The sequence below is a fragment of the Schistocerca cancellata genome, chromosome 3 (genome assembly GCF_023864275.1).
Source record: "Schistocerca cancellata isolate TAMUIC-IGC-003103 chromosome 3, iqSchCanc2.1, whole genome shotgun sequence".
In the NCBI taxonomy this organism is placed as follows: Eukaryota; Metazoa; Arthropoda; class Insecta; order Orthoptera; family Acrididae; genus Schistocerca; species Schistocerca cancellata.
Window position 1 is genome coordinate 462,573,306 of NC_064628.1, and position 24,945 is coordinate 462,598,250.

Consider the following 24,945-nt stretch of genomic DNA (forward strand, 5'->3'; position numbering starts at 1 on the left):
CGACAGTTTTTAGAGTGGAGTATGTGTGGGTGCGCGGCGAGCACTAATTGGCGGTGGCCGAGTGGTAGCTTTCTAGATCTGTGATAGGTGTAAGTCTAGATAGACTTCTGTTCGACCGTTTGTTTGATTATTATCGCATATACATGAACAGATAGAGACAGATAGAGAAAGTGTATGAGGATATTGAAAGGGTAATGCAGTATGTAAAGGGGGACGAAAATCTAATAGTCATGCAGTTGTAGGGAAAGGGGTAGAAGAAAGGGGTACAGGAGAATATGGGCTTGGGACAAGGAATGAAAGAGGAGAAAGACTAATTGAGTTCACTAACAAGTTTCAGCAAGTAATAGCGAATACCCTTTTCAAGAATCACAAGAGGAGGAGGTATACTTGGGAAAGGCCGAGAGATACGGGAAGATTTCAATTAGATTACATCATGGTCAGACAGAGATTCCGAAATCAGTTACTGGATTGTAAGGCGTACCCAGGAGCAGATATAGACTCAAATCACAATATACACTCCTGGAAATTGAAATAAGAACACCGTGAATTCATTGTCCCAGGAAGGGCAAACTTTATTGACACATTCCTGGGGTCAGATACATCACATGATCACACTGACAGAACCACAGGCACATAGACACAGGCAACAGAGCATGCACAATGTCGGCACTAGTACAGTGTATATCCACCTTTCGCAGCAATGCAGGCTGCTATTCTCCCATGGAGACGATCGTAGAGATGCTGGATGTAGTCCTGTGGAACGGCTTGCCATGCCATTTCCACCTGGCGCCTCAGTTGGACCAGCGTTCGTGCTGGATGTGCAGACCGCGTGAGACCACGCTTCATCCAGTCCCAAACATGCTCAATGGGGGACAGATCCGGAGATCTTGCTGGCCAGGGCAGTTGACTTACACCTTCTAGAGTACGTTGGGTGGCACGGGATACATGCGGACGTGCATTGTCCTGTTGGAACAGCAACTTCCCTTGCCGGTCTAGGAATGGTAGAACGATGGGTTCGATGACGGTTTGGATGTACCGTGCACTATTCAGTGTCCCCTCGACGATCACCAGTGGTGTACGGCCAGTGTAGGAGATCGCTCCCCACACCATGATGCCGGGTGTTGGCCCTGTGTGCCTCGGTCGTATGCAGTCCTGATTGTGGCGCTCACCTGCACGGCGCCAAACACGCATACGACCATCATTGGCACCAAGGCACAAGCGACTCTCATCGCCGAAGACGACACGTCTCCATTCGTCCCTCCATTCACGCCTGTCGCGACACCACTGGAGGCGGGCTGCACGATGTTGGCGCGTGAGCGGAAGACGGCCTAACGGTGTGCGGGACCGTAGCCCAGCTTCATGGAGACGGTTGCGAATGGTCCTCGCCGATACCCCAGGAGCAACAGTGTCCCTAATTTGCTGGGAAGTGGCGGTGCGGTCCCCTACGGCACTGCGTAGGATCCTACGGTCTTGGCGTGCATCCGTGCGTCGCTGCGGTCCGGTCCCAGGTCGACGGGCACGTGCACCTTCCGCCGACCACTGGCGACAACATCGATGTACTGTGGAGACCTCACGCCCCACGTGTTGAGCAATTCGGCGGTACGTACACCCGGCCTCCCGCATGCCCACTATACGCCCTCGCTCAAAGTCCGTCAACTGCACATTCGGTTCACGTCCACGCTGTCGCGGCATGCTACCAGTGTTAAAGACTGCGATGGAGCTCCGTATGCCACGGCAAACTGGCTGACACTGACGGCGGCGGTGCACAAATGCTGCGCAGCTAGCGCCATTCGACGGCCAACACCGCGGTTCCTGGTGTGTCCGCTGTGCCGTGCGTGTGATCATTGCTTGTACAGCCCTCTCGCAGTGTCCGGAGCAAGTATGGTGGGTCTGACACACCGGTGTCAATGTGTTCTTTTTTCCATTTCCAGGAGTGTAGTAGTGATGAAGAGTAGGCTGAAGTTCAAGAAATTAGTCAGGAAGGATCAATACGCATAGAAGTGGGATACGGAAGTACTAAGGAATGACGAGATACGTTTGAAGTTCTCTAACGCTATAGATACAGCAATAAGGAATAGCGCAGTAGGCAGTACAGTTGAAGAGGAATGGACATCTCTAAAAAGGGCCATCAGAGAAGTTGGGAAGGAAAACATAGGTACAAAGAAGGTAGCTGCGAAGAAACCATGGGTAACAGAAGAAATACTTCAGTTGATTGATGAAAGGAGGAAGTACAAACATGTTCCGAGAAAATCAGGAATACAGAAATACAAGTCGCTGAGGAGTGAAATAAATAGGAAGTGCAGGGAAGCTAAGACGAAATGGCTGCAGGAAAAATGTGAAGACATCGAAAAAGATATGATTGTCGGAAGGACAGACTCAGCATACAGGAAAGTCAAAACAACCTTTGGTGACATTAAAGGCAACGGTGGTAACATTAAGAGTGCAACGGGAATTCCACTGTTAAATGCAGAGGAGAGAGCAGATAGGTGGAAAGAATACACTGAAAGCCTCTGTGAGGGTTAAGATATGTCTGATGTGATAGAAGAAGAAACAGGAGTCGATTTAGAAGAGATAGTGGATCCAGTATTAGAATCGGAATTTAAAAGAGATTTGGAGGACTTACGGTCAAATAAGGCAGAAGGGATAGATAACATTCCAACAGAATTTCTAAAATCATTGGGGGAAGTGGCAACAAAACGACTATTCACGTTGGTGTGTAGAATATATGAGTCTGGCGATATACCATCTGACTTTCGGAAAAGCATCATCCCCACAATTCCGAAGACGGCAAGAGCTGACAAGTCCGAGAATTATCGCACAATCAGCTTAACAGCTCATGCATCGAAGCTGCTTACAAGAATAATATACAGAAGAATGGAAAAGAAAATTGAGTATGCGCTGGGTGACGATCAGTTTGGCTTTAGGAAAAGTAAAGGGACGAGAGAGGCAATTCTGACGTTACGGCTAATAATGGAAGCACGGCTAAAGGAAAATCAAAACACTTTCATAGGATTTGTCGACCTGGAAAAAGCGTTCGACAATATAAAATGGTGCAAGCTGTTGGAGATTCTGAAGAAAGTTGGGGTAAGCTATAGGGAGAGACGGTTCAAATACAATATGTACAACAACCAAGAGGGAATAATAAAAGTGGACGATCAAGAATGAAGAGCTCGTTTTAAGAAAGGTGTAAGACAAGGCTGTAGCCTTTCGCCCCTACTCTTCAGTCTGTACATCGAGGAAGCAATGATGAAAATAAAAGAAAGGTTCAGGAGTGGAATTAAAATACACGGTGAAAGGATATCAATGATACGATTCGCTGATGACATTGATATCCTGAGTGAAAGTAAAGAAGAATTAAATGATCTGCTGAACTGAATGAACAGTCTAATGAGTACGCAGTATGGTTTGAGAATAAATCGGAGAAAGACGAAGGTAATGAGAAGTAGTAGAAATGAGAACAGCGAGAAACTTAACATCAGGATTGATGGTCACGAAGTCTATGAAGTTAACGAATTCTGTTACCTAGGCAGTAAAATACCCAATGACGGACGAAGCAAGGAGGACATCAAAAGGAGATTCGCTATGGCAAAAAAGGCATTTCTGGCCAAGAGAAGTCTACTAATATCAAATACCGGCCTTAAATTGAGGAAGAAATTTCTGAGGATGTACGTCTGGAGTACAGCAAAAAAATGGCTCTGAGCGCTATGGGACTCAACATCTTAGGTCATAAGTCCCCTAGAACTTAGAACTACTTAAACTTAACTAACCTAAGGACAGCACACACACCCATGCCCGAGGCAGGATTCGAATCTGCGACCGTAGCAGTCCCGCGGTTCCGGACTGCAGCGCCAGAACCGTTAGACCACCGCGGCCGGCGGAGTACAGCATTGTATGGTAGTGAAACTTGGCTGTGGGAAAACCGGAACAGAAGAGAATCGAAGCATTTGAGATGTGGTGCTATAGACGAATGTTGAAAATTATGTGGACTGATAAGGTAAGGAATGAGGAGGTTCTACGCAGAATCGGAGAGGAAAGGAATATGTGGAAAACACTGATAAGGAGAAGGGACAGGATGATTGGAAATCTGCTAAGACATGAGGGAATGACTTCCTTGGTTCTAGAAGGAGCTGTAGAGGGCAAAGACTGTAGAGGAAGACAGAGATTGGAATACGTCAAGCAAATAATTGAGGACGTAGGTTGCAAGTGCTACTATGAGATGAAGAGGTTAGCACAGGAAAGGAATTCGTGGCGGGCCGCATCAAACCAGTCAGTAGACTGATGACCAAAAAAAAATACATGACATTTGATCACTAACCCCCCCCCTTATAGGGTGGCTTGCGGGCCTCAGCGAAAACAGGAAGCCGTACCGTAGGTGCAATTACGTCGGACGGGTATCTGGGTTGAAAAGCCCGACAAACGAATGGTGGAAAAGGGGCAGCAGCGTTTTCAGTAGCTGAAGGGCCGACAGTCGGGGTGATTGACTGATCTGGCCTAGTCACATCGACCAAAACGGCCTAGCTGTGCAGGTACTGCGAACGGCTGAAAGCAAGAGGAAGCTACAACCGTAACTTTTCCCGGGGGTGTGCAGTTCTACTGAATGGTGGAATGATGACGGCATTCTCTTGGGTAAAATATTCAGGAGGAAAGATAGTCTCCATTTGGATCTCCTGACGGGGGCTACCCAGAAGGGTGTCGTCTTCAAGAAAAACAAAAGTGGCATTCTACGTATCAGAGCGTGGAATGTTAGATACCTTAATCGGGGAGGTAGGTCAGAACATTTAAAAAGGGAAATGGATAGGCTGAAGCAGGAGCAGGTGAATTCACGTTATAAATATAAAATCAAAGAAGTGTAATGCAAGAGTAGGTTTAATAATTAATATGGAAATAGGAATGCGGGTAAGCTACTATGAGCAACATAGTGAACGCATTATCGTAGCCAAGATAGACACGAAGCACACATCCATCACCCACATCCACCACAGTAGTATAGGTTTGTATGTATGATAAGATAAAGGAAATTATTCAGATACTTAAGGGAAACGAAAATTGAGTTGTGAATGGAATCCGATAGCAGGAGAACGAAACAAAGGAAAAATGATAGGTGAATATGGACTGGAGGAAAGGAATGAAAGAGGAAGCTGTTTGATAGAAGTTTTCACGGTGCATAATTTAATCATCGCTTACTTGTGATTTAAGAATCATGAAAGAAGGCTGTATGCGTGGAAGAGACTTGGACATACCGAAAGGTTTCAGTCGGTTATATAATGGTAAGACAGAGATATCGGAACCAGATTTTAAAGACATTTCCTAGGTCAGACGTAGATTCTGACCACAATTTATTGGTAATGAACTGTAGATTATAACTAAAGAAATTGCAAGAATGTGGTAAATTAAGGAGGTGAGGACCTGTAAAAGTCAAAAGAAACAAAGATTGTTGAGAGTTTGAGAGGGAGCATTGGGCAACGACTGACTAGAACAGGAGAATGGAACACAGTAGTAGACGAGTGTGTAGCTTTAGAGAAAATAATGAAGGCAGCAAAGGATCAAGTAGTTAAAAAAACAAGGCCTAGTAGGAATTCTCGGATAACACAAGAGATATATTTAATTTAACTGACAAAAGATGGAAACAGAAAAATGCAGCAAATGAAGCAGTCGAAAGGGAGTAGAAACGTCTACAAAATCAGAATGATAGGAAGTGAAAAACGGCTAAACGGGAACGGCTACAGGACAAATGTAAGGATATACAATGGAAGACGACGTTGATGGATAGGACTTAGAGGAAATGCTACTGCGACAAAAATACGACAGGATACTGAAAGATCCAATCCGAGACAAGGCCCCAGGGCAGGCGACATGCCGTCAGACTTAATGATATCCATGAAAAAGCCAGATAGGCCAGAACTCTTCCATCTGGTGTGCAAGACATATGTGACACGCGAAATACCCTCAGAGTTCAAGAACAAGGTAGTACTTTCAGTGTAGTGGGTTGGTTCAAATGGCTCTGAGCACTATGGGACTTAACATATATGGTCATCGGTCCCCTAGAACTTAGAACTACTTAAACCTACTAACCTAAGGACAGCACACAACACCCAGTCATCACGAGGCAGAGAAAATCCCTGACCCCACCGGGAATCGAACCCGGGAACCCGGGCGTGGGAAGCGAGAACGCTACCGCACGACCACGAGCTGCGGACAGTGTAGTAGGTGCTGGAAGGTGTGAATAACACCGAAGTATGAGTTTAATAAGTCACGGTCGCAAAACATTAACACGAACTCTTTACAGAAGAGGGGAAAACTAGTAGAAGCCAGCCTCGGGGAATATGAGCTTGGATTCCGGAGAACTTTGGGCACACGGGAGGTAGTATTGGCCTACGAGTGATTGAGCCGTGTACGGCTCGCATTCATGACATTTGTTCTTTCGCAATTTTTTTTCTTGTTTCTTCCTTACTTACTGGAGTAATGAAGTTGCTGGCTTGCCTCCTTGAGTGGCAGCAACAGCGTTTATCGATACTAGTACTATCCTACGATCTTTGGTGTGACCGCTAGTATTTCCCGGTGATGGTGGTGTGTGTGGTGGCGGTTGTGACGGAGCAGCCAGGAATTCTCCGCAGAGGCCGGGACCACTGGTGGCGTACACGCGCTGTCGGATTGTGAAGCGCTAGCTGCGAAAGCGTCAAAACTCGTTGCCCACCGTACCTGGGCGCTAAAGCTGAGTGATCAGTTAACCTGTTATGAAACCTCAACTATTGAGACATCTCTTCGTTCATTTGCGGGTTGTTGCTCCCTGGGCCATTCGGGCTAGGAGCAACGTATGATGTGTTGGAGTCGGCAAAATCTTGCAACCGTCTTCCTATATTGTGATTAATTATTAAATTCACTTTTACTTGCCAGTGAAGTGCACCAGCGGTTTTTTCTGCCCTGTAGCCATAAACGTCCCAGTTACCTGCCCTGGTCGTTAGCGTAGTTTTCTGATAGTGTGCCTTTCCTCGTCGTGTTCATGCTGTCTGGCACAGCGTGTAGCTCGGCAGCATTTTAAGTTGTTTGGTTAATATTTTGCTTAGAGTGGTTTTTGTTTCCTTGGCTGGTTTTAGAAGCCAGTTTCTGAAGACGTAGTGCTGTTCGTATACGCGTCCTCGGCCGCTATTTTTCATCGTTGTGCCGTTGGTCAGATGGAAGGTAATTGGTTAAACGGTTGGTTGGGCCTTGGGCCGTCCCTTCTTTGGGTTTCCATCCAATTATTTAACTTCAACTCTTGGATGCCTGTCTCACCTCACGTTACGTTTGAGCTACCTTCTCAGGCTGACCTTTGGAACACTTCTGAGCACCACTTGTTCTGTTCATTTTAGATTTGGATTTTCAGTTTAGTTTGAAGTATTGTGCGAGGCCTTTGGCCATGTATTAATTCAGTTCCCTGAAATTTTACATAAAGGCCTTCAGCCACGTTAAATTACAATTTTGAAGATTGATTTTATTTTTTTTAAGAAAAATGGAAACATTTTCCTTAAAATTAGTTCTATCTGAAATTGTTTATAATCCACTCCCTCAGCCGTTAGTTATGTGTGGCCTTCAGCCGAGGATTTATGTGAACCCCTTTTAATAAGGCCTTCAACCTTGTGTATTATTTAAAGGAAAAATTTTTATAAGAGGGAAGGGGTTTATTTTAAATTCTATTTCTGACTCGTTGTTCAGGCCTTCAGTCATTCTTTCAAATTTTTTGTGGCCTTCAGCCTTGCAATATGTTAATATTTCTTTAATTAGGCTTTTGGCCATTCTGTTGTAAGTTTAAAAAGCATTTTCTTGGTTGTTCCAATTATAGTTGTCCTTCAGACGTGTAGTGTAGGCCTTCAGCCGCTAATTGTTTTCAGTTGTATGTTTTTTTAATTTACCTTCTATTTTTAATTGCTTTTGATTTCAATGCCTGGCCTTCAGCCATTCTTATTTTAGGTGTGGTTTTGTGTCTTCAGCCCAGAAAGGATCTCAAGTTTTCTTTAACTAGGCCTTCAGCCGTATTGTCTAATTGTGCTCTTTTAAAGTAATGTGTAAATAAGTGGTTCCTAGAAAAATAAACTTGTGTGTGATTGTGCAACTCACAGTAACTGTTTACGGTCCCATCCACAATCGTAACCTAATTGTGTGCGCTCTCTGAGTGGTTTCACTCATCTTCAAAGATATGTTACTGATAGACTAACCTAATTTTACAGCGTTTCCAGATTGGGAGAAAGGTTTTGACAATGGTGGCTGGAACATTCTCTCTGAAATTCTGAAGGTAGCAAGGGTAAAATACAGGGAGGCAAAGGCTATATACAACTTGTACCGAAACCAGACGGCAGTTATAAGAGTCGAATGGCACTAAGTGAAAGCAGTGATTGAGAAATATGATAAGACAGTGTTGTAACTTATCCCCGATGTTGAGCAAGAAGTAAAGGAAACCAATAAAACACTTGGAGTAGGAATTAAAGTTCAGGCAGAAGAAATAAGAACTTTGAGGTTCACTGATAACATTGTAATCCGGTCAGTGACAGTAAACGACTTGAAAGAGCTGTTGAACGGAATGGACAATGTTTTGAGAGGTGGGTATAAGTTGAACGCCAACAAAAGCAAAACACATATAATGGAACGTAATCGAATTAGGTGACGTTGAGAGAACAAGATTAGAAAATGACACTCTCGAAGTAGTAGATGAATTATCCTATTTGGGCAGGAAAATAATTGATGACAGGCGAAGCAGAGGCGATATAAAATGTAGACTGGCAATGGCAAGAAAAGCATTTCTGAAGAAGAGAAATATGTTAACGTCGAGTAAAGATTCCAGTGTCAGAAAGCCCTTTCTGAAAATATTTGCCTGGAGTGTAGCCATGTATGGAAGTGATAGATGGGTGATAAGCAGTTTAGACAAGAAGGGAACAGAAGCTTTTGAAATGTTGTACTAAGGAATAATGTAGAAGGTTAGAAGGGTACATCACATAATTGAGAAGTACGTAGTGAATGGAATTCGGGAGAAAATAAGTTCGTGGCGTAATCTGGCTTGAAGAAGGAATCGGTTGACATGACATATTCTGAGACATTAGAGGATCACCAGTTCAGTATTGGAGGGACGAGTTTGGGGTAATGGTCTTAGAGGGAGACCAAGAGATGAATACAGTAAGCAGATTCAGAAGGATTTAGGTCGCAATAGTTTTTCGGAGATGAAGAGGCATACACACGATACGTAGCAAGGAAAACCGCATCAAACCAATCTTAGGACTCATGACTTGGGACTGATGATCAGACATTTGAAAGGTATTACTATAAGCATAGACGTGCAGTTGCATGCACTGTTACCGAATTTCGGTGATATTTGGCTGTTTACTAATTTTAATTATTACAAAGAATATTATCTTTTTAAGTATCGACAGGTAAACTACGAAAGGCATAAAGTTTTCCTGAACATGTGTGCTTGTCGTAATTTGCGGAATCCCTTATACCTGCAGTTGGGTAAGGCACCCAGAACTGCTTTGTACCTGGACGGCTCGAGTTGCAGATGCAGAGACAAGCCCCATTCGGCAGTTAATTTGCGTAGCTGTGAGACCTTACTATTGTAGCAAGAACGAATGGTGTACGTACGAATGTTCTGAAAATCAGAATCACACAGGTTTATTCAAATATACGTGTATTATATAAACTTCAATATTCCAACAATGGTTACACATATATCAAAAAATATACATTTAAAGAGAAGCAAAAGAAATTAGCGCAGCTCCATCTAGCACTCTGCTGATTACAGCGCTTGAATGGTCACCATATACCCACTGCCTTATATTGTTCAGAGTTCCAGCGCACCGGTACATGTTCAACGTGTAACTCTTCTGTTGTGATGTTCTCGAAATTAGCTAAGCAGTACACCTTACTACTTGCACGTTATGTTGTCCTCATGTACTGCTAAATGTGCACAAAGTTTGAAATAAATTCATGATTCGAATAGCGTGACCTTTCCTTATGCGTAACACCTTCACGTCCATCTGTTTATACGATCTCATCTTGATTAAAAATTAAATGATTTTTGAATTAGTCATCGTCTTTAAGTACGGAACTAAGGTGCTGAAGATTTTTAATCATAAATTTATTTTAGAAATCGTGTTAGCTCCGTGGACGCTGTCTGCTGCTACTGATAAGTAGCGCTGACATGTTTTATCAACGATTTTAATGATATTCACCACTCACGTCAACAAAAAATGTATTACGATCTTGAGTGAAAAATTCATGTTAAAATTATTCTCTCGTGCACATATAAGTGGTAGTGCCAAACTCGAAATAATCGATGACACACACAGCAGACGAAAGCCTGATGCAGACCTGCTGCACATGGAGTTATATACAGAAAATTGAAAGTGAGTGCAAACAACAGGAAGTTCTCACCGTTTTACGACGTGTGTTCAACACCCTAAGAGAGCTACAGTTTCCGTTACAACTAATGCGTAGGCCACGGCATTTGGAGTTGTTTCGGATACAAAGCAACACGTGTCCAGCCAGTTCGTAAGGGCACCACAGTGAATCAATAAAAAAAATTCCAGTCCTTTATAAGACCTAGGAGATTTTTCTAAACTTGCCACAGCTTTTCGCAGGTACTTCGCAGAAATCGAGGAGTATATAAACCTAGATCGAAACTCGAGACGATGTGACACACAGTAAGCACCAAAGTTGTTCGTGAACTGTAACGTGCAAGTATTCAGCTCCACTTATTATTAATGTTTACTTCTTGCTTCCTTAGACAGGGGCAACTGCTTTTTCAGGACATCTTACGTTACTCTGCACTCATTATAGGATGCAGGGAAGCAGATTTACTTCATTAGGGAATATATGTAGAGAATTCACGTCATGTTTAATACTGCAATTAAGACTGCTGCTAAAACAGCCATTAGTTCAATAGTCTGCGAAAATATTTCTAAAAGGCACATTGCATAAGTAGCAACATCAACAGGAGCTTCGTCTTTGAGTTCTACATTCCGTGTACGGTAACAGTGGTGTTTACTTTCGAAACATCACTCTTCGTCGAAAGGAGGAACTGACTAATTAGGTCATTCTAACCGTGCCTGCACGCCGCTGAGCTTCATCTGCAGGGCGCCACGTATTTCTGGAAAATGTGGGTCGGATCTGACTGAATGCTCTCCATCTTTCTGCATTACGCAAGAGCGGTCTCCGCCCGGCAATATCGAGTTTTGCCAGCACGCCTGCTTCCATCTCCCTCGCTCAGTCAACAGACCGAATTCTGCCACCGTAAATGCGCTAATTAATCAATTTATGTCGCCGCGGAACCTCCCGCATGCAAATAGACTTTTCAGAGCTGCTCCGCAGTTACCTGCTATTTCCTTCCGCACTTGCTTCCCGCACAAAATAAACTGAAGTGTATGCGGAAACCTCCAGATCTGGACTCCACACCGCTCGAGTAGAAAGAGTGTTGGAGTGGTAAGGAGAGAAAACAAGCCTTCGTTCTAGGACATTCTCTTTCTCTGTTTCTCTTTCACTGTCTTTGACTGCACAGATAAGCGGATGTTGGAAAACGTGTCCTTTTAGCGCACCTCCTAATCTGCTTCCAAGGGAAGCTTTCTCCTTTAGTACCCCCTGAGAACTGCGTCCTTTCCATTTCTTAATTCGGTTCCCCGTTATCCGGGTAAAGAAAAAGGCTTCTCGTGGAGGTGTTCTCGTTAGGCTTCGTTCCATAGCAGGACAAGTAATCCCTTTAAGACCCAGCTGCCTTCTCATTTCAAAACGTATCAGGACGATTTGCATTCAACTTACGCAAGGAAATGTAGAAACACACCAAAGTAAGAAGTTTTTTGGGTATTTACAATTCGTTTTGCACTTGGTTCTACTGTGCTATCACCTCATATGGGGCTACCTTTCAAATAACTGCAGATTAGCTATATATAAGCGGCTACATGTAAATTTAGTACTCGCGCTTTGTGTACCTTGACGCTTAGTTTGATATCAGCAAAATTGTTTCGTAACCTCCCTAAAAGTTTAACGTTTAGATATTCTGACAAAATGTCGTGTGTAATATTCATGAACACAATGTTGACTCTTGGTTCCAATCTATATTCTCCCGCCGGAGGTTCGAGTCTTCCCTCAGGCATGTGTGTGTGTGTGTGTGTGTGTGTGTATGTGTGTGTGTGTGTGTGTGTGTGTTGTTCTTAGCATAAGTTAGTTTAAGTAGCGTGTAAGTCTAGAGACTGGTGACCTTAGCAGTTTGGTCCCTTAGGAATTCACACACATCTGAACAAATCATCAGTAGATTTAATATCTATCTTGTTGTACCTCCAAATTTCCCCATTCCCTAAAACTAACCTGCATGGAATTGAAAATTCCCATCTGAATGTAAAGAATGGCAGTGCAGGAAACACTCTTACATACTTTGATTTTCAAACAGCTGAGCAAAACTCAACTAACTCAGACAGTTTTCTCTCTACTTATTCTGATCATCACTAAACTGACACACAATATTTTAGCGCAATACAATATGACTCTCAATAATCCCTACGGAAGAATGGCCCTGACTAACAATAACTTATACCTTTCATGAATCACTTACCTCACAAAACCCCTCGTGACTCGAACTAATGCAATACAGCGAGCGCGAATACTGCGAGCTAATTAAAAGATTCTAACAACTGAAGGCACTAACTACTGATAGGCATGTTAGCAAATGAAACATTTTGATAGAGAACAAACAATGTATTTACCTTAGTAGCGTTCAAAAGTTATATATCAATTCATGAGATCCAGTTTGCCAAATTTCCTTTTTCTGGCGGACACAAGTCCAGAACGTTCCCTCATATTAATATCTCAAGCCTCTGCCATCTCTCTCCCCACATCCACTACTGCTGGCGGCTCACCTCCAACTGCCCAACCCTACGGGCTGTTCACATCCAAGTACCTAACACTGCACCAGCGAATATTGCAACAATGAGTCCAACTAGCCACAGACTGCACACAGCACAGTCAGTGATTTTCATACAAAGCGCTACGTAGCGTCACCAACATAAGAATCTAAACAGCCTACTTACAGAGTAATAGTGTTTGGATTAGAATGCTAATATTCGTTTGTGCTTCGTTTGTGAATCCAACATTATGTGAAGTAGTCATGCAGCCGCAAACGTGTGACTTGCGAAAAGTAGGATTCAGTCAATGGGAGGTCTACAATGTTGTGAGACTGCGCAGTTATCGGCCGCGAAAAATCTCGCTGCATTGCCGAGGTATCTTTCGTCAGTCGTCATACTCCGGAAACGACTGACAACGGAAGGTGCTGTAAACTAGTACCACACTATTACCATCAGACTGGAAAGAGATAGAGACATGCGCATTGTTTTATAATGAGGCCGCGTTCATTGTCAATACGTCCCAGAGATGGCAGCACCGTATGGCTGATGGAATTTTACCGCCAGCGGCGAGAATGACAACTGTTTTAAATACTTAAAATGGCTACGTTTTCCTTACTTGAACAGCGTGCATTCATTCGTTTTCTGAATTTGCGTGGTGTGAAACCAATTGAAATTCATCGACAGTTGAAGGAGACATGTGGTGATGGAGTTATGGATGTGTCGAAAGTGCGTTCGTGGGTGCGACAGTTTAATGAAGGCAGAGCATCGTGTGACAACAAACCGAAACAACCTTGGGCTCGCACAAGCTGGTCTGACGACATGATCGAGAAAGTGGAGAGAATTGTTTTGGGGGATCGCCGAATGACTGTTGAACGGATCGCCTCCAGAGTTGGCATTTCTGTCAGTTCTGTGCACACAATCCTGCATGACGACCTGAAAATGCGAAAAGTGTCATCCAGGTGGGTGCCACGAATGCTGACGGACGACCACAGGGCTGCCCGTGTGGCATGTTGCCAAGCAATGTTGACGCGCAACGACAGCATGAATGGGACTTTCTTTTCGTCGGTTGTGACAATAGATGAGACATGGATGCCATTTTTCAATCCAGAAACAAAGCGCCAGTCAGCTCAGTGGAAGCACACAGATTGACCGCCACCAAAAAAATTTCGGGTAACCGACAGTGCTGAAAAAATGATGGTGTCCATGTTCTGGGACAGAGGGGACGTAATCCTTACCCATTGCTTTCCGCCGGCTGGGATGGCCAAGCGGTTAAAGGCGCTGCAGTCTGGAACCGCGCGACCGCTGCGGTCGCAGGTTCGAATCCTGACTCGGGCATGGATGTGTGTGATGTCCTTAGGTTAGTTAGGTTTAAGTAGTTCTAAGTTCTAGGGGACTGATGACCATAGAAGTTAAGTCCCATAGTGCTCAGAGCCATTTGAACCATAGCGTTCCAAAGGGCACTACGGTAACAGGTGCATCCTACGAAAATGTTTTGAAGAACAAATTCCTTCCTGCACTGCAACAAAAGCGTCCGGGAAGGGCTGCGCGTGTGCTGTTTCACCCAGACAACGCACCCGCACATCGAGCAAATGTTACGCAACAGTTTCTTCGTGATAACAACTTTGGAGTGATTCCTCATGCTCCCTACTCACCTGACCTGGCTCCTAGTGACTTTTGACTTTTTCCAACAATGAAAGACACTCTCCGTGGCCGCACATTCACCAGCCATGCTGCTATTGCCTCAGTGATTTTCCAATGGTCAAAACAGACTCCTAAAGAAGCCTTCGCCGGTGCCATGGAATCATGGCGTCAGCGTTGTGAAAAATGTGTACGTCTGCAGGGCGATTATGTCGAGAAGTAACGCCAGTTTCATCGATTTAGGGTGAGTAGTTAATTAGAAAAAAAATCGGAGGCCTTAGAACTTGAATGCACCTCGTATGTCCACCTTTTCAGGTGTGCAGTGGGTCCCACCTTCCTCCTGATGGATGATAACGCACGGCCCCACCGAGCTGCCATCTTGGAGGAGTACCTTGAAGCAGAAGATATAAGGCGAATGGAGAGGATCGAGCAGAGGATCGAGCATGTCTGGGATGCTCTCGGTCGTCGTATCACTGCACGTCTTCATACCGCTATGACACTTTAGAAGCCCCGACAGGCACTGGTGCAGGAATGGAGGCTATATACCCCAGGAGCTACTCGATCACGTGATCCAGAGAATACCTACCCGTTGTGCGGCCTGTGTACGTGTGAATCGTGATCATATCCCATATTGATGTCGGGGTACATGCGCAGGAAACGGTGGCTTATTGTAGCATAAGTGTTTCGGGACGTTTTTCTCAACTTATCGCCAATACCGTGGACTTACAGATCTGTGTCGTGTGTGTTCCCTATGTGTCTATGCTATTACCGCCAGTTTTGTGTAGTGCCACGTCGTGTGGCATCACATTCTGCAATTATTCTTAATTTATGAGCGTGAGTGCCATTTTCCATCGTCAGAAAGTCATACAGTTACACCGGAAATCAATCTTCAGGCAAACTTTCTGCGATATAGTGCTACAAAAATGGGTATTCTGTTCAGTTTTTGCTTTACGATTGGTTTCCGATGTGAGGTTAGTTGTATTATCTTCTGTGGATGGAACATTAATTTGTCGAATCAAGTCAAGAAATGTGCAGCTGATGACCGATTATTTCTATTCTTAAAATATCACTTATGTTAATTGTTGTGAATTCAGTGAGTGCTCAGAACAAAGAAACATCATGCACTCATCACGGGCGGATTAATGCCTACACGCATTTGAACGTTTGATAATTGCGCATCTTCAGAGGGAAAGGACTGGAAAATTTCTTATAAAATAGACCAAATGGAAAATAAATCCTGTTAATTGACTGCTAATAACGAGACTGAAGCGAATGACTGAGCAATTTGAATAAAGACGTCTATCATCCTGTACGATCTTCGATGGCTGTTGTTGCCACATGTACGAGGGGTGTTCAATAAGTAACGGAACATACATTCTTCAGAAAGCAGTTTGGATTTATTCCGATACACTATATTATTTCCAATCCATTTGGCTACAAAGCCTTACTTTTAAACATAGTCTCCGTTAAATCTGATAGCCTTACACCACCTTTCTGCAAGGCGGAACCTCTACTGGTCGACGTCCTGCTGTATCAGTATCCTCCGCATCACCTACTTCTGCTTCCCGTAAGATGCATCCTCCATTGGACCAAAGTAGCTGCTCTTCATGGTCTTCTGTCAGGCGGCTAGGAACCCAGCGGGAACATAACTTTGAGTACCCCGACTCCTGGAGAAGTGTGTCAGCTCTCCCAAAAGAGACTTCCAGCTAAGCAGCGAAGCCTTTGACTATGATATGCCGATAACCTCAAATGAGGGTGTCCACACAATCCAGCATTGCAAGAGGATCAGTTGTGTGCGGCGTGCCGCCATTTGAGAGATCGCAGAGGTTTCCAAGACCTTACTGCGATGATGACAGGCACCTCGTATAATGACTCACCGTGCTTTTCTTCACTGCCAGGTCTTCCTAGACATTCTGCAAGCGTCTGTGAATATCTGTGATCTTCTGGTTTTCCGCCAAAAGAAACTCGATGACAGCTCTCTGCTTGGAACCCATCTCCGTTACAGACGAAATTTTGAAGGTTACGTATATGGCCACAACCTGTCGGAACTAAATCAAACTTTAGGTCCTGGAGCGGGAATATTCCATGAAGATCGATTACTATCGACCGTGTCAGGCCAAAAGTACTCCACAATTACACGACAAAACTGTAGCAGCATGCTTATAAACATATTTATTCATCCATGTATTTGTTTATATTCGATATATACTATTCATGAAGAAATTGGTTAAATATTTACTGTGTTTTAGAAAGCACAGAAACGTTGGGCTACTGCCCTACCTTTTGTTCTGTTCCTTTAATATATGTTTATTTAATTTGTTTCTGTACCTAATAATGTGTGTTAGAGCGTGTTTATGGTCCAGACGTAGGAATATTTATTTAATTTCAACTTATTTAAATGTAGCTCCAGTATTTCGTATGCGCTTCATTATGTTCGTATAGGTGCGTTGGATTGAAGACATAGCGCGAGCGCTCTAGCCAGTCACAGTGCGGTGAATGGGGAGACTGGATGGAAGCGAATTCGGGAGAGAGTTTGGAACAGTGCGACGCGAGGGACAGTCGCTCAAGACACGGGTAGTGCTGGACGCGACGGCGCGACTGACGGAGACTCACAGGAAAGACTTCGAGCAGTTTGCGCGCGGTCACGCGAGATAGAAATATTTCGTAGTGCCGACTTATACTCTTGTGTGATTTCCATGGTTTCTACAGTGAAGACGTAGTATGCTCTTATGAATGAATGTCTCGCGAGCTATGTTGTTGTTCATTACTAATTACATGCAGTAGGCATTTATTTTTCCTGTTATTCAACTTATATTTTATTTAATTGCTGGACCACTGACAACAACAAGTGTTTTGCAGAAATATACCACATTCTCGAAAAGTACTTCTGCTATTGTACTCATCGTCGTTGAGACAGTGAGACAGTACCTGCAGATTTTATTTAACGGCAATCTTTCATTTGTAAATTTCTATATTAATTTGCAATTGCCGAGTGATAGAAACCTTCGACCATTCCATTCATGTGTCTATTCGTATCTTATGCTATAGACTCAACAGTATTTGGCCTGTAATGCGGCAACCACGTATCCCAGCCCCAAGACAACGAAACCAGCCAAAACTTTTAATATTGCAACGTTGAGTCGGAGGGTATGTAGTTGAGGGCCACCTCATTTCATTCATTCATTTTATTTGAAAGGCCGCAAGCGAAACTTACCCAGGAAAAAAAAATGTTTTGCATAATTTGCTGAACTTCCCTCGCACATCTTTTGAGGGAAACGATGCGCCGGCAAGTCAAAGGAGGAGATGGACGCTGGCGTAGTGCGGCCATCTGCTCGTGAATCGAATGGCCCTCAGGATGTTGGTTTGTCGCTAGCGCCGACCAAGGATCTCCACTCTACGACCATGGTGAAGAAATACGTTCTCTGTGCCTCTGGACGAGGAAGTGTCTTGATACTTCGCTCTCCTGCTCCTTCGGGTAGTGAGACCACTAAAAAGTCCTCTTGTGTCGAATCCGAAACCGTGTATTTTATTTCTCCAATTTGAAAAATCCTAAAAATTTTGTTATGTCACTTCACCGGTCCCAACGAATCTGAGCTCCGATCTATCAAACGGCGTCCGGCCAAAAACATTTCGTACATTTTCCTTCTCAGGGTGTCAGCGGCCCATCGGCACTAGACAATAGATCTATCCGTGGACGCACCACATCGCTACTGCACAACGTTGCAGTGCTGTCATACGGAACATGCCATTTGCGTCGTAGGCCTGTCCTTCAGAGAAACACCTGAATTCATGATAGCCAGCTCGCGAGGACAGGGCGAGTTCGCTGAACGCAGCATGCAAGTGCATTCTTCTCCGTATGTTGCTAATCTTGTCAAAGATACAAACAACTCTCTGCCGCGGCGAATGCCATGGTCTACGTATCAGGAGTCCTCTTCAGAGTCTAGTATTATAAAACAGCCTGAGAAATTAAAGAGCCCTCTCCGCTTCTCTCCCGCCCTCCCACTCACCCTCTTCTCTTCCTTCTCTCCACGCAGCCACAGCACAGCAAGGTGTTTGAAACAGACCAGCCGTAGGCTTTAAACCCCATACTCCGCTGTCTTCAACCAATCAGATTTTAGTATTAACATGGTAACAAATAAAATTATTTTTGACATAAATTTCAACTCCTACACCCCTCGCCTCATCCTTATCGAACAAATTATTGTGTATTATTAAAATAAACGGTAAGAGATAATGGAAACAGACCCATTTTTTGGTCCTCCTCCTCTTTCTCCAACCAACCAGACCATAGAATTTGAATGATATGCAAAACTGGGGCCAGATCTGTAGTAAAAGTCATGTAGCCTCCATTTGAAAACCAAATAAAATCATTATTTCCGTTAAAGTTAATGATATTCAATTTGAAAGTCTCGTTATTTCGTACTGTATATACGTAAAATGTCGTCTCTGTGTATCAAATTCTGTGCTCCTTACTAATATGTCATCTCTCTCCTTTTCTTACATAAAATATTATACTTCTTAAATACCTCTCTCAATCAAAGTAATATTATCCATCTGCACCTTAAGAGCACATCGAAAACACGTACACACACACACACACACACACACACACACACACACACACACACACACACACACACACGCACGCACAACACATACACACTTATCTCCGTATTTGATGCATTAAATATACCATATACTCCTTAAGCTGACAACGATCAATAATCAACTCTTGTCAACTTTCCGAGAAATTTAAACAAATTACCTACGATACTATCCTTTATACAGTTTTGTCATTAAATTTTCCTTATTAAATCTCGTTTCATACATGTGTCTGTGTTTTTGTAATCTCCCAGGCTATTTTCCAATTCTACACTTTGAAACGGAGAGGAAAGAGGAAGTATAAGGCAGACAGTGTGCTTCTGTTTCCATATAAGAGGAGGAGGGATTAAAATTTTCTGTTACACGGTTGTTCTATTTCCGCCATCTTGGATTCTTCTGCGCTATGATTGGCTGGACATACATAGTGCTGCTCTGTATGGACGGTTGGAGTTGGGGGAGAGGGACATGTCTTTTAATGTTCCACTAATATAATTGGGTGATATTTGCGATCTTGATGCTTTAAAACACCTCATTATGACTGGGTGAAGATAAGAAGGAACAAGGAATGGGCGGGAGTCGTGGCTTCACACTAATAAGGAAGATGATGTCAGTGACAACAGTGACGATGCCACTGATGAAACCACTGATAAGGATGATGGCATCACTTGGTCAATCACCTAGGTTGAATTAAAAGACAAAGTGTATTAGAATTAGCATTGCAACACTACTTAAGTTGGACAAATGCAATAGTAAATAGTAATCAAAGAGAATAACATTTTTTTTAAAACATTCATGTAGGAGCATTCTGCTATTAACTCCCCTTGTATTTGTTCTCTGTATGCCTAAGGGAACTGATTAGTACTGCTATCCAGAATAAAACCTGCACACATACTGAGAGCTGCCAGTTGAGCTGTTTAGGATACCTCTAGGAAGCTGTAAATCTGATACTTGGTGACGTACAGAGAAGGGAAGCTCCCCATAACACAATCCAAATTTCAGAAAAAAATTAATTTTAACATTTGGCTTACTGAAGAAAAACTAATACGCACGTTCCGGTCACGAAAACTCTGGTACCACAACGCAGATGGACATATTAATAAAGGAGCCCATCTATCAGCAACATAATTAATCAGTCACTTTAACAATATGGTTTATGACTATGAAACATTGATATATGAAGTACCTACTGCAATATGTATGTGAGCATTTTGTAAATGGACAAGTAACTATAATTACGAAATGTAAACTTGACACAGGAGGATATGCACAAGAAAAGCTAATCATTAGAATAAATTGTGGTACACTCAGTTACTGCAAGCATGTTTCGTGGTTTAGAGAAAGAAACCGGAAAGATAAGTTCGAATTCCATCAGATTCGTAAAAGTACATTATGAAAGCAACTAGTATGTTGCTAACGTTGAAACTGTGCAATTAACCCCTCATGAAAGGTAATTAAGGTCACTTCATCCTTGATTTAGTGGTTGAACCGCTCTGTTAAGCTTAGAGTCCTATACGATGTGAATGTGGAAGACAGTAGCAGTAATGCCAGGAAATTTTGAGTCCAGGTCGACGTCTGTACTCTTTTCCAATATGGGGACATCGCTCTGTATGAAGTCTCAGCAATAAACATTCACTCATCGATCTGCCAGCATCAAATGTGCTTAGCTCTCTGAAAGCTATCTTTTTCCGTCAGTATAGGATTCTCGCCATCTAATTACAACAGACCTTGGGATGTGAGACCTGAGTTTCTCCTGGCGTATACAACTTTCAAACAACTTCCGGGAATTGAACCATGTAACACGTTCAGCGACCGCCGATATTTCGGCGGGAGAACACCCCGCCATTTCCAAAGCAAACTGCAACGGACAGCGACGTATATGCAAATTTAAACCCTCGGTTCTCGGACTGATGCAGGAAAGATAACCCACACACTGAACACTACTTCCACCAAAGATAACCAAAGTCAGAGCTATCGTCGCAGTTGGGGTAGCATTGTCTCTGTCCCTCTGTTTTTTGACAAGGGTGAGAGCCACATTCCAAACAGAGTTCAAACAAAAACCTCCATCCCTGTTAACGAGGTTGATCGCTAATTTAATCTCAACTGCCTCCTTAATAACAGTGTGCCAGTAGCTGGACGTGCATGCCAATATCTCGGTGTTATTATATAACAAATGGGGTGACCAGTATCCAAGCAATGTTCACCAATAGCAGATCTAGTTGGCTGCTGTAAGTGTGTATGCCGTTTATGCTCACTACATCGGCCCGCAACGGTCCTGATAATTTGATCAATATGTGCCACACCGCAGCTACAAGGAATGCGATATACACCCGCCTTACGCAGACCAAGATCATCCTTAACAGAACTCAAAAGCACTCTAATTTTAGATGAAGGTCGGAACACACATTTCACAGAGTGTTTCCGTAAAATATGACCGATCTTCTTGGAAGTGTTTCCTACATCAGGCAAAAATGCAATAGACATAGGTGTCAACTCAGAATTATCATCAATCACCCCTGATGTACAGTTGGTCGATAGCTCAACGCACGTTCAATCTATCACTATAACCATTTTGACGAAACGTAACTTCACGATGGGGCAGCTCAGCTGGCAATGTCTCAGCGTCGGATACTACATGTGCCCTGTGTACCAAGGTAAAAAGTACCCCTTCACGCTGAGCCGGATGGTGACAACTATTAGCCTGTAAGTACAAGTCGGTGAGTGTACGTTTCCTGTAGACTGCACGCCCCAATGAACCATCATCCCTCCTTCGTACCAACGCGTCAAGAAAGGGAAGGTAACCATCCTCTTCCAACTCCATCGTTAAACGAATGTTCGGACGGATCGAGTTCACATGTTCTAGAAAGGCATTCAGATTCTCCCTACCATGAGGCCAAACAACAAAGGTGTCGTCAACATATCTAAAGAAACAGGCGGGTTTCAAAGGCGCCGACTCCAATGCACGTTCCTCGAAGTCTTCCATAAACAAAATTGCTATCACAGGAGACAACGCACTACCCATCGCAACTCCATCTGTCTGCTCGTAATACTGGTCATCGAATAAAAAGTAAGTGGATAACAACACATGCCAAAAGAGATTAGTTAATTCAGCACTAAACCTAGCCTCAATTAACCCCAACGAATCAGATAGAGGAACACGAGTGAAAGAGACCACATCGAAACTCACTAAAATATCAGAGTCATTCAACCGCAGTCCCTCCAAACGACGTAAAAAGACAGCCGAGTTCCTGATATGATGTTGACACTGACCTAATTGTGGACTCGACGGAGAAGCAAGATGCTTGGCTACACGATACGTCGGAGCGCCGATGTTACTCACTATAGGACGGAAAGGAACCCCCTGCTTGTGTGCCTTCGGAAGGCCATATAACCTAGGAGGAACAACACTAAAGGTGTTAAGGCTCTTGATAGTGTCCTGCGACAAACCACTTTTTTTCACGAGGCTGTTGGTCTTTATCTCAACAGTTTTTGTGGAGCCAGCATCGATTCTGCGATACACTGAAACAGATAGTAAACGTTGCATCTTTTGTACATAATCCCGTTTATTTAAACAACTGTGGCATTGCCCTTCTCCGCAGGTAAAATAACAATATCAGCATCAACTTTGAGAGAGCGTAAAGCAGCCCTCTCTGCTGCTGTTACTTTACTCTTGGGTGGACGAGCCCTGGTCAACACATGGCATGCCTCCCTTCTAACCTCCTCTGCAGCGTCAGGAGGTAGTTTGCAAACTGCCTGTCCAATTGAACTAATAAAATCAACTACCGGTAAACTCTTCGGAGTGGCTGCAAAATTTAAACCCTTCCCAAGCACGGATAAGGTTGCGTCGTTAAAAGATTTCTCTGTGGGATTTATCACAGAGCGTCGAGATATAATACCAGACTTCGCGCGAAGAAAACGTCATCTTTGCTGGCGCTAGTGTTCAGTGTGTGTGTTATCTATCCCGCATCCGTCCGAGAACCGAGGTTTTAAATTTGCATGTTCGTCTCCTGTCCGTTGCAGTTTGCCTTGAAAATGGCGGGGTGTTCTCCCGCCGAAATGTCGGCGGTCGCTGAAAGTGTTACCTGGCTGAATTCCCGGAAGTTATTTGAAAGACCTTCCGAGTTCAAACCAATAATAATTTTGTAAATCGGTTAAAAAATTCCTGCTCTTGTGGATTTTGTCATAATTACCCATTGATGGTCTAGCGTGGGGAAGAAGTCGGGAAAATCTCTCCACACCGTAACAGGTTTCTAACTCTGGCCTATTGAACAGTTTACTCGTAGGCACACGGGAAGGTGTGCGGTGCACAGAAATAATTATTGCAAGCCAGTCAGAGTGACCGTTCTGAGAATTTTAAATAAAATGTTCTTTTATGGCAGCGTATTCTTTCTAACCACCTACTCTTTTGTTCTCTACCGCAGTATCTACTTCCTTGGCGAATTTTAAAACATCTCGGTGTTCCTCAGTTGTTGAGTAGGAACTTCTTTCTACGTTGCGTTTCCGATGATTCCTCAGTCAATTCTACATCCTGCAGCTGGAAAGTTATCATATTAGCGGTTGTGAATACATACTTCGTACGAAATAAGTCGAAATAGGTGCAGAAAGGATTAGAAGAAATGGTCGGGAGAACTGACTCATACAGAAGAGTCAAAACGATCTTCGACTATATTAAAAGCAGGAGTAGTAACTTTAACCATGGAATTGGAATTCCACGCTTAAACGCAGAAAGGAAAGTGTATATGTGGACTCGGTACATTGAAGGCCTCCATAAGTGGCATGACTTGTGTGATGACGTGCAGCAAGAAGAACTGTGGTTGATGTGGATGACATACGGGATCCAGTATTGTAGTCACCAATAAAAAGGAATTCGGAAGACTTGACATCGAATAAAGTAGAAGGGAATTTCTAAATTCATTGGGAAAGGTGGTAACCAGACGACACGACTATTCATGTTAGTGTCTATAATCTATGAGACGGGACACGTACCATCATACTTCCGAAAAATAAATCCAGGGTGTTCTGAATAGACTAAGGCAGGCAAGTACGAAAACTGTCACGTATTGAGCTGAGCAGGTCATGCATCTAAACCTCTGACACGAATGATATACAGAAGAGAGGAAGACATAACTGAAGATCAGTTAGATGATGATCATTTTCGTCTTAGGAAAGGTAAGGCGCCAGAGAGGCATTTCTGACGTTGCCTAAATAATGGAAGTAAGGCTAAAAATAATCAAAACACCCTCATAGAACTCGCCAACCTAGAAAAAAGCTTGGCAGTGTATAATAGTGCGAGATTCTAGAAATTATAACGTTAACAGGAGTGAGTAATTGGAAAAAACGGATCATATATGATAGATGTACAAGAACCAAAATGATAAAGTCAGTTTTCATGAAGAAGAACAAAGTCGACACATTAAGAAGTGTCTGAGACAGGGATGCAGTCGGATGCAGTCTTTCACCCCTACATTTCAACAAATACAATGAAGAAGCAACGGTGCTACGCAAAGGAAGTTTCAAGAGTGGGATAAAATTCCCCGTGAAAGAACATAGATAGTTAGATTTGCTGATAACATTTCTTTCTTCAGTGAATTTGAAGAAGAATTAGAACATCTGTTCTATGGCATGAAGTGTATAAAGAGTACAGAACATGGACTGACAGTAAATGGGGTAAAGCAAAGGCAACGACCATCAGCTGAAATGAAAAACTTAACCTCAAAATTGGTGATCAGGAAGAAGATGAATTTAAGGAATTCTGCTTCTTTGGAAGCGAAATAACACCAGCCCGACAAAGCAAGGAGGACATAAAAAATAGACAAACACAGGTGAGGAGGACATTCCTGGCCAAGGGAAG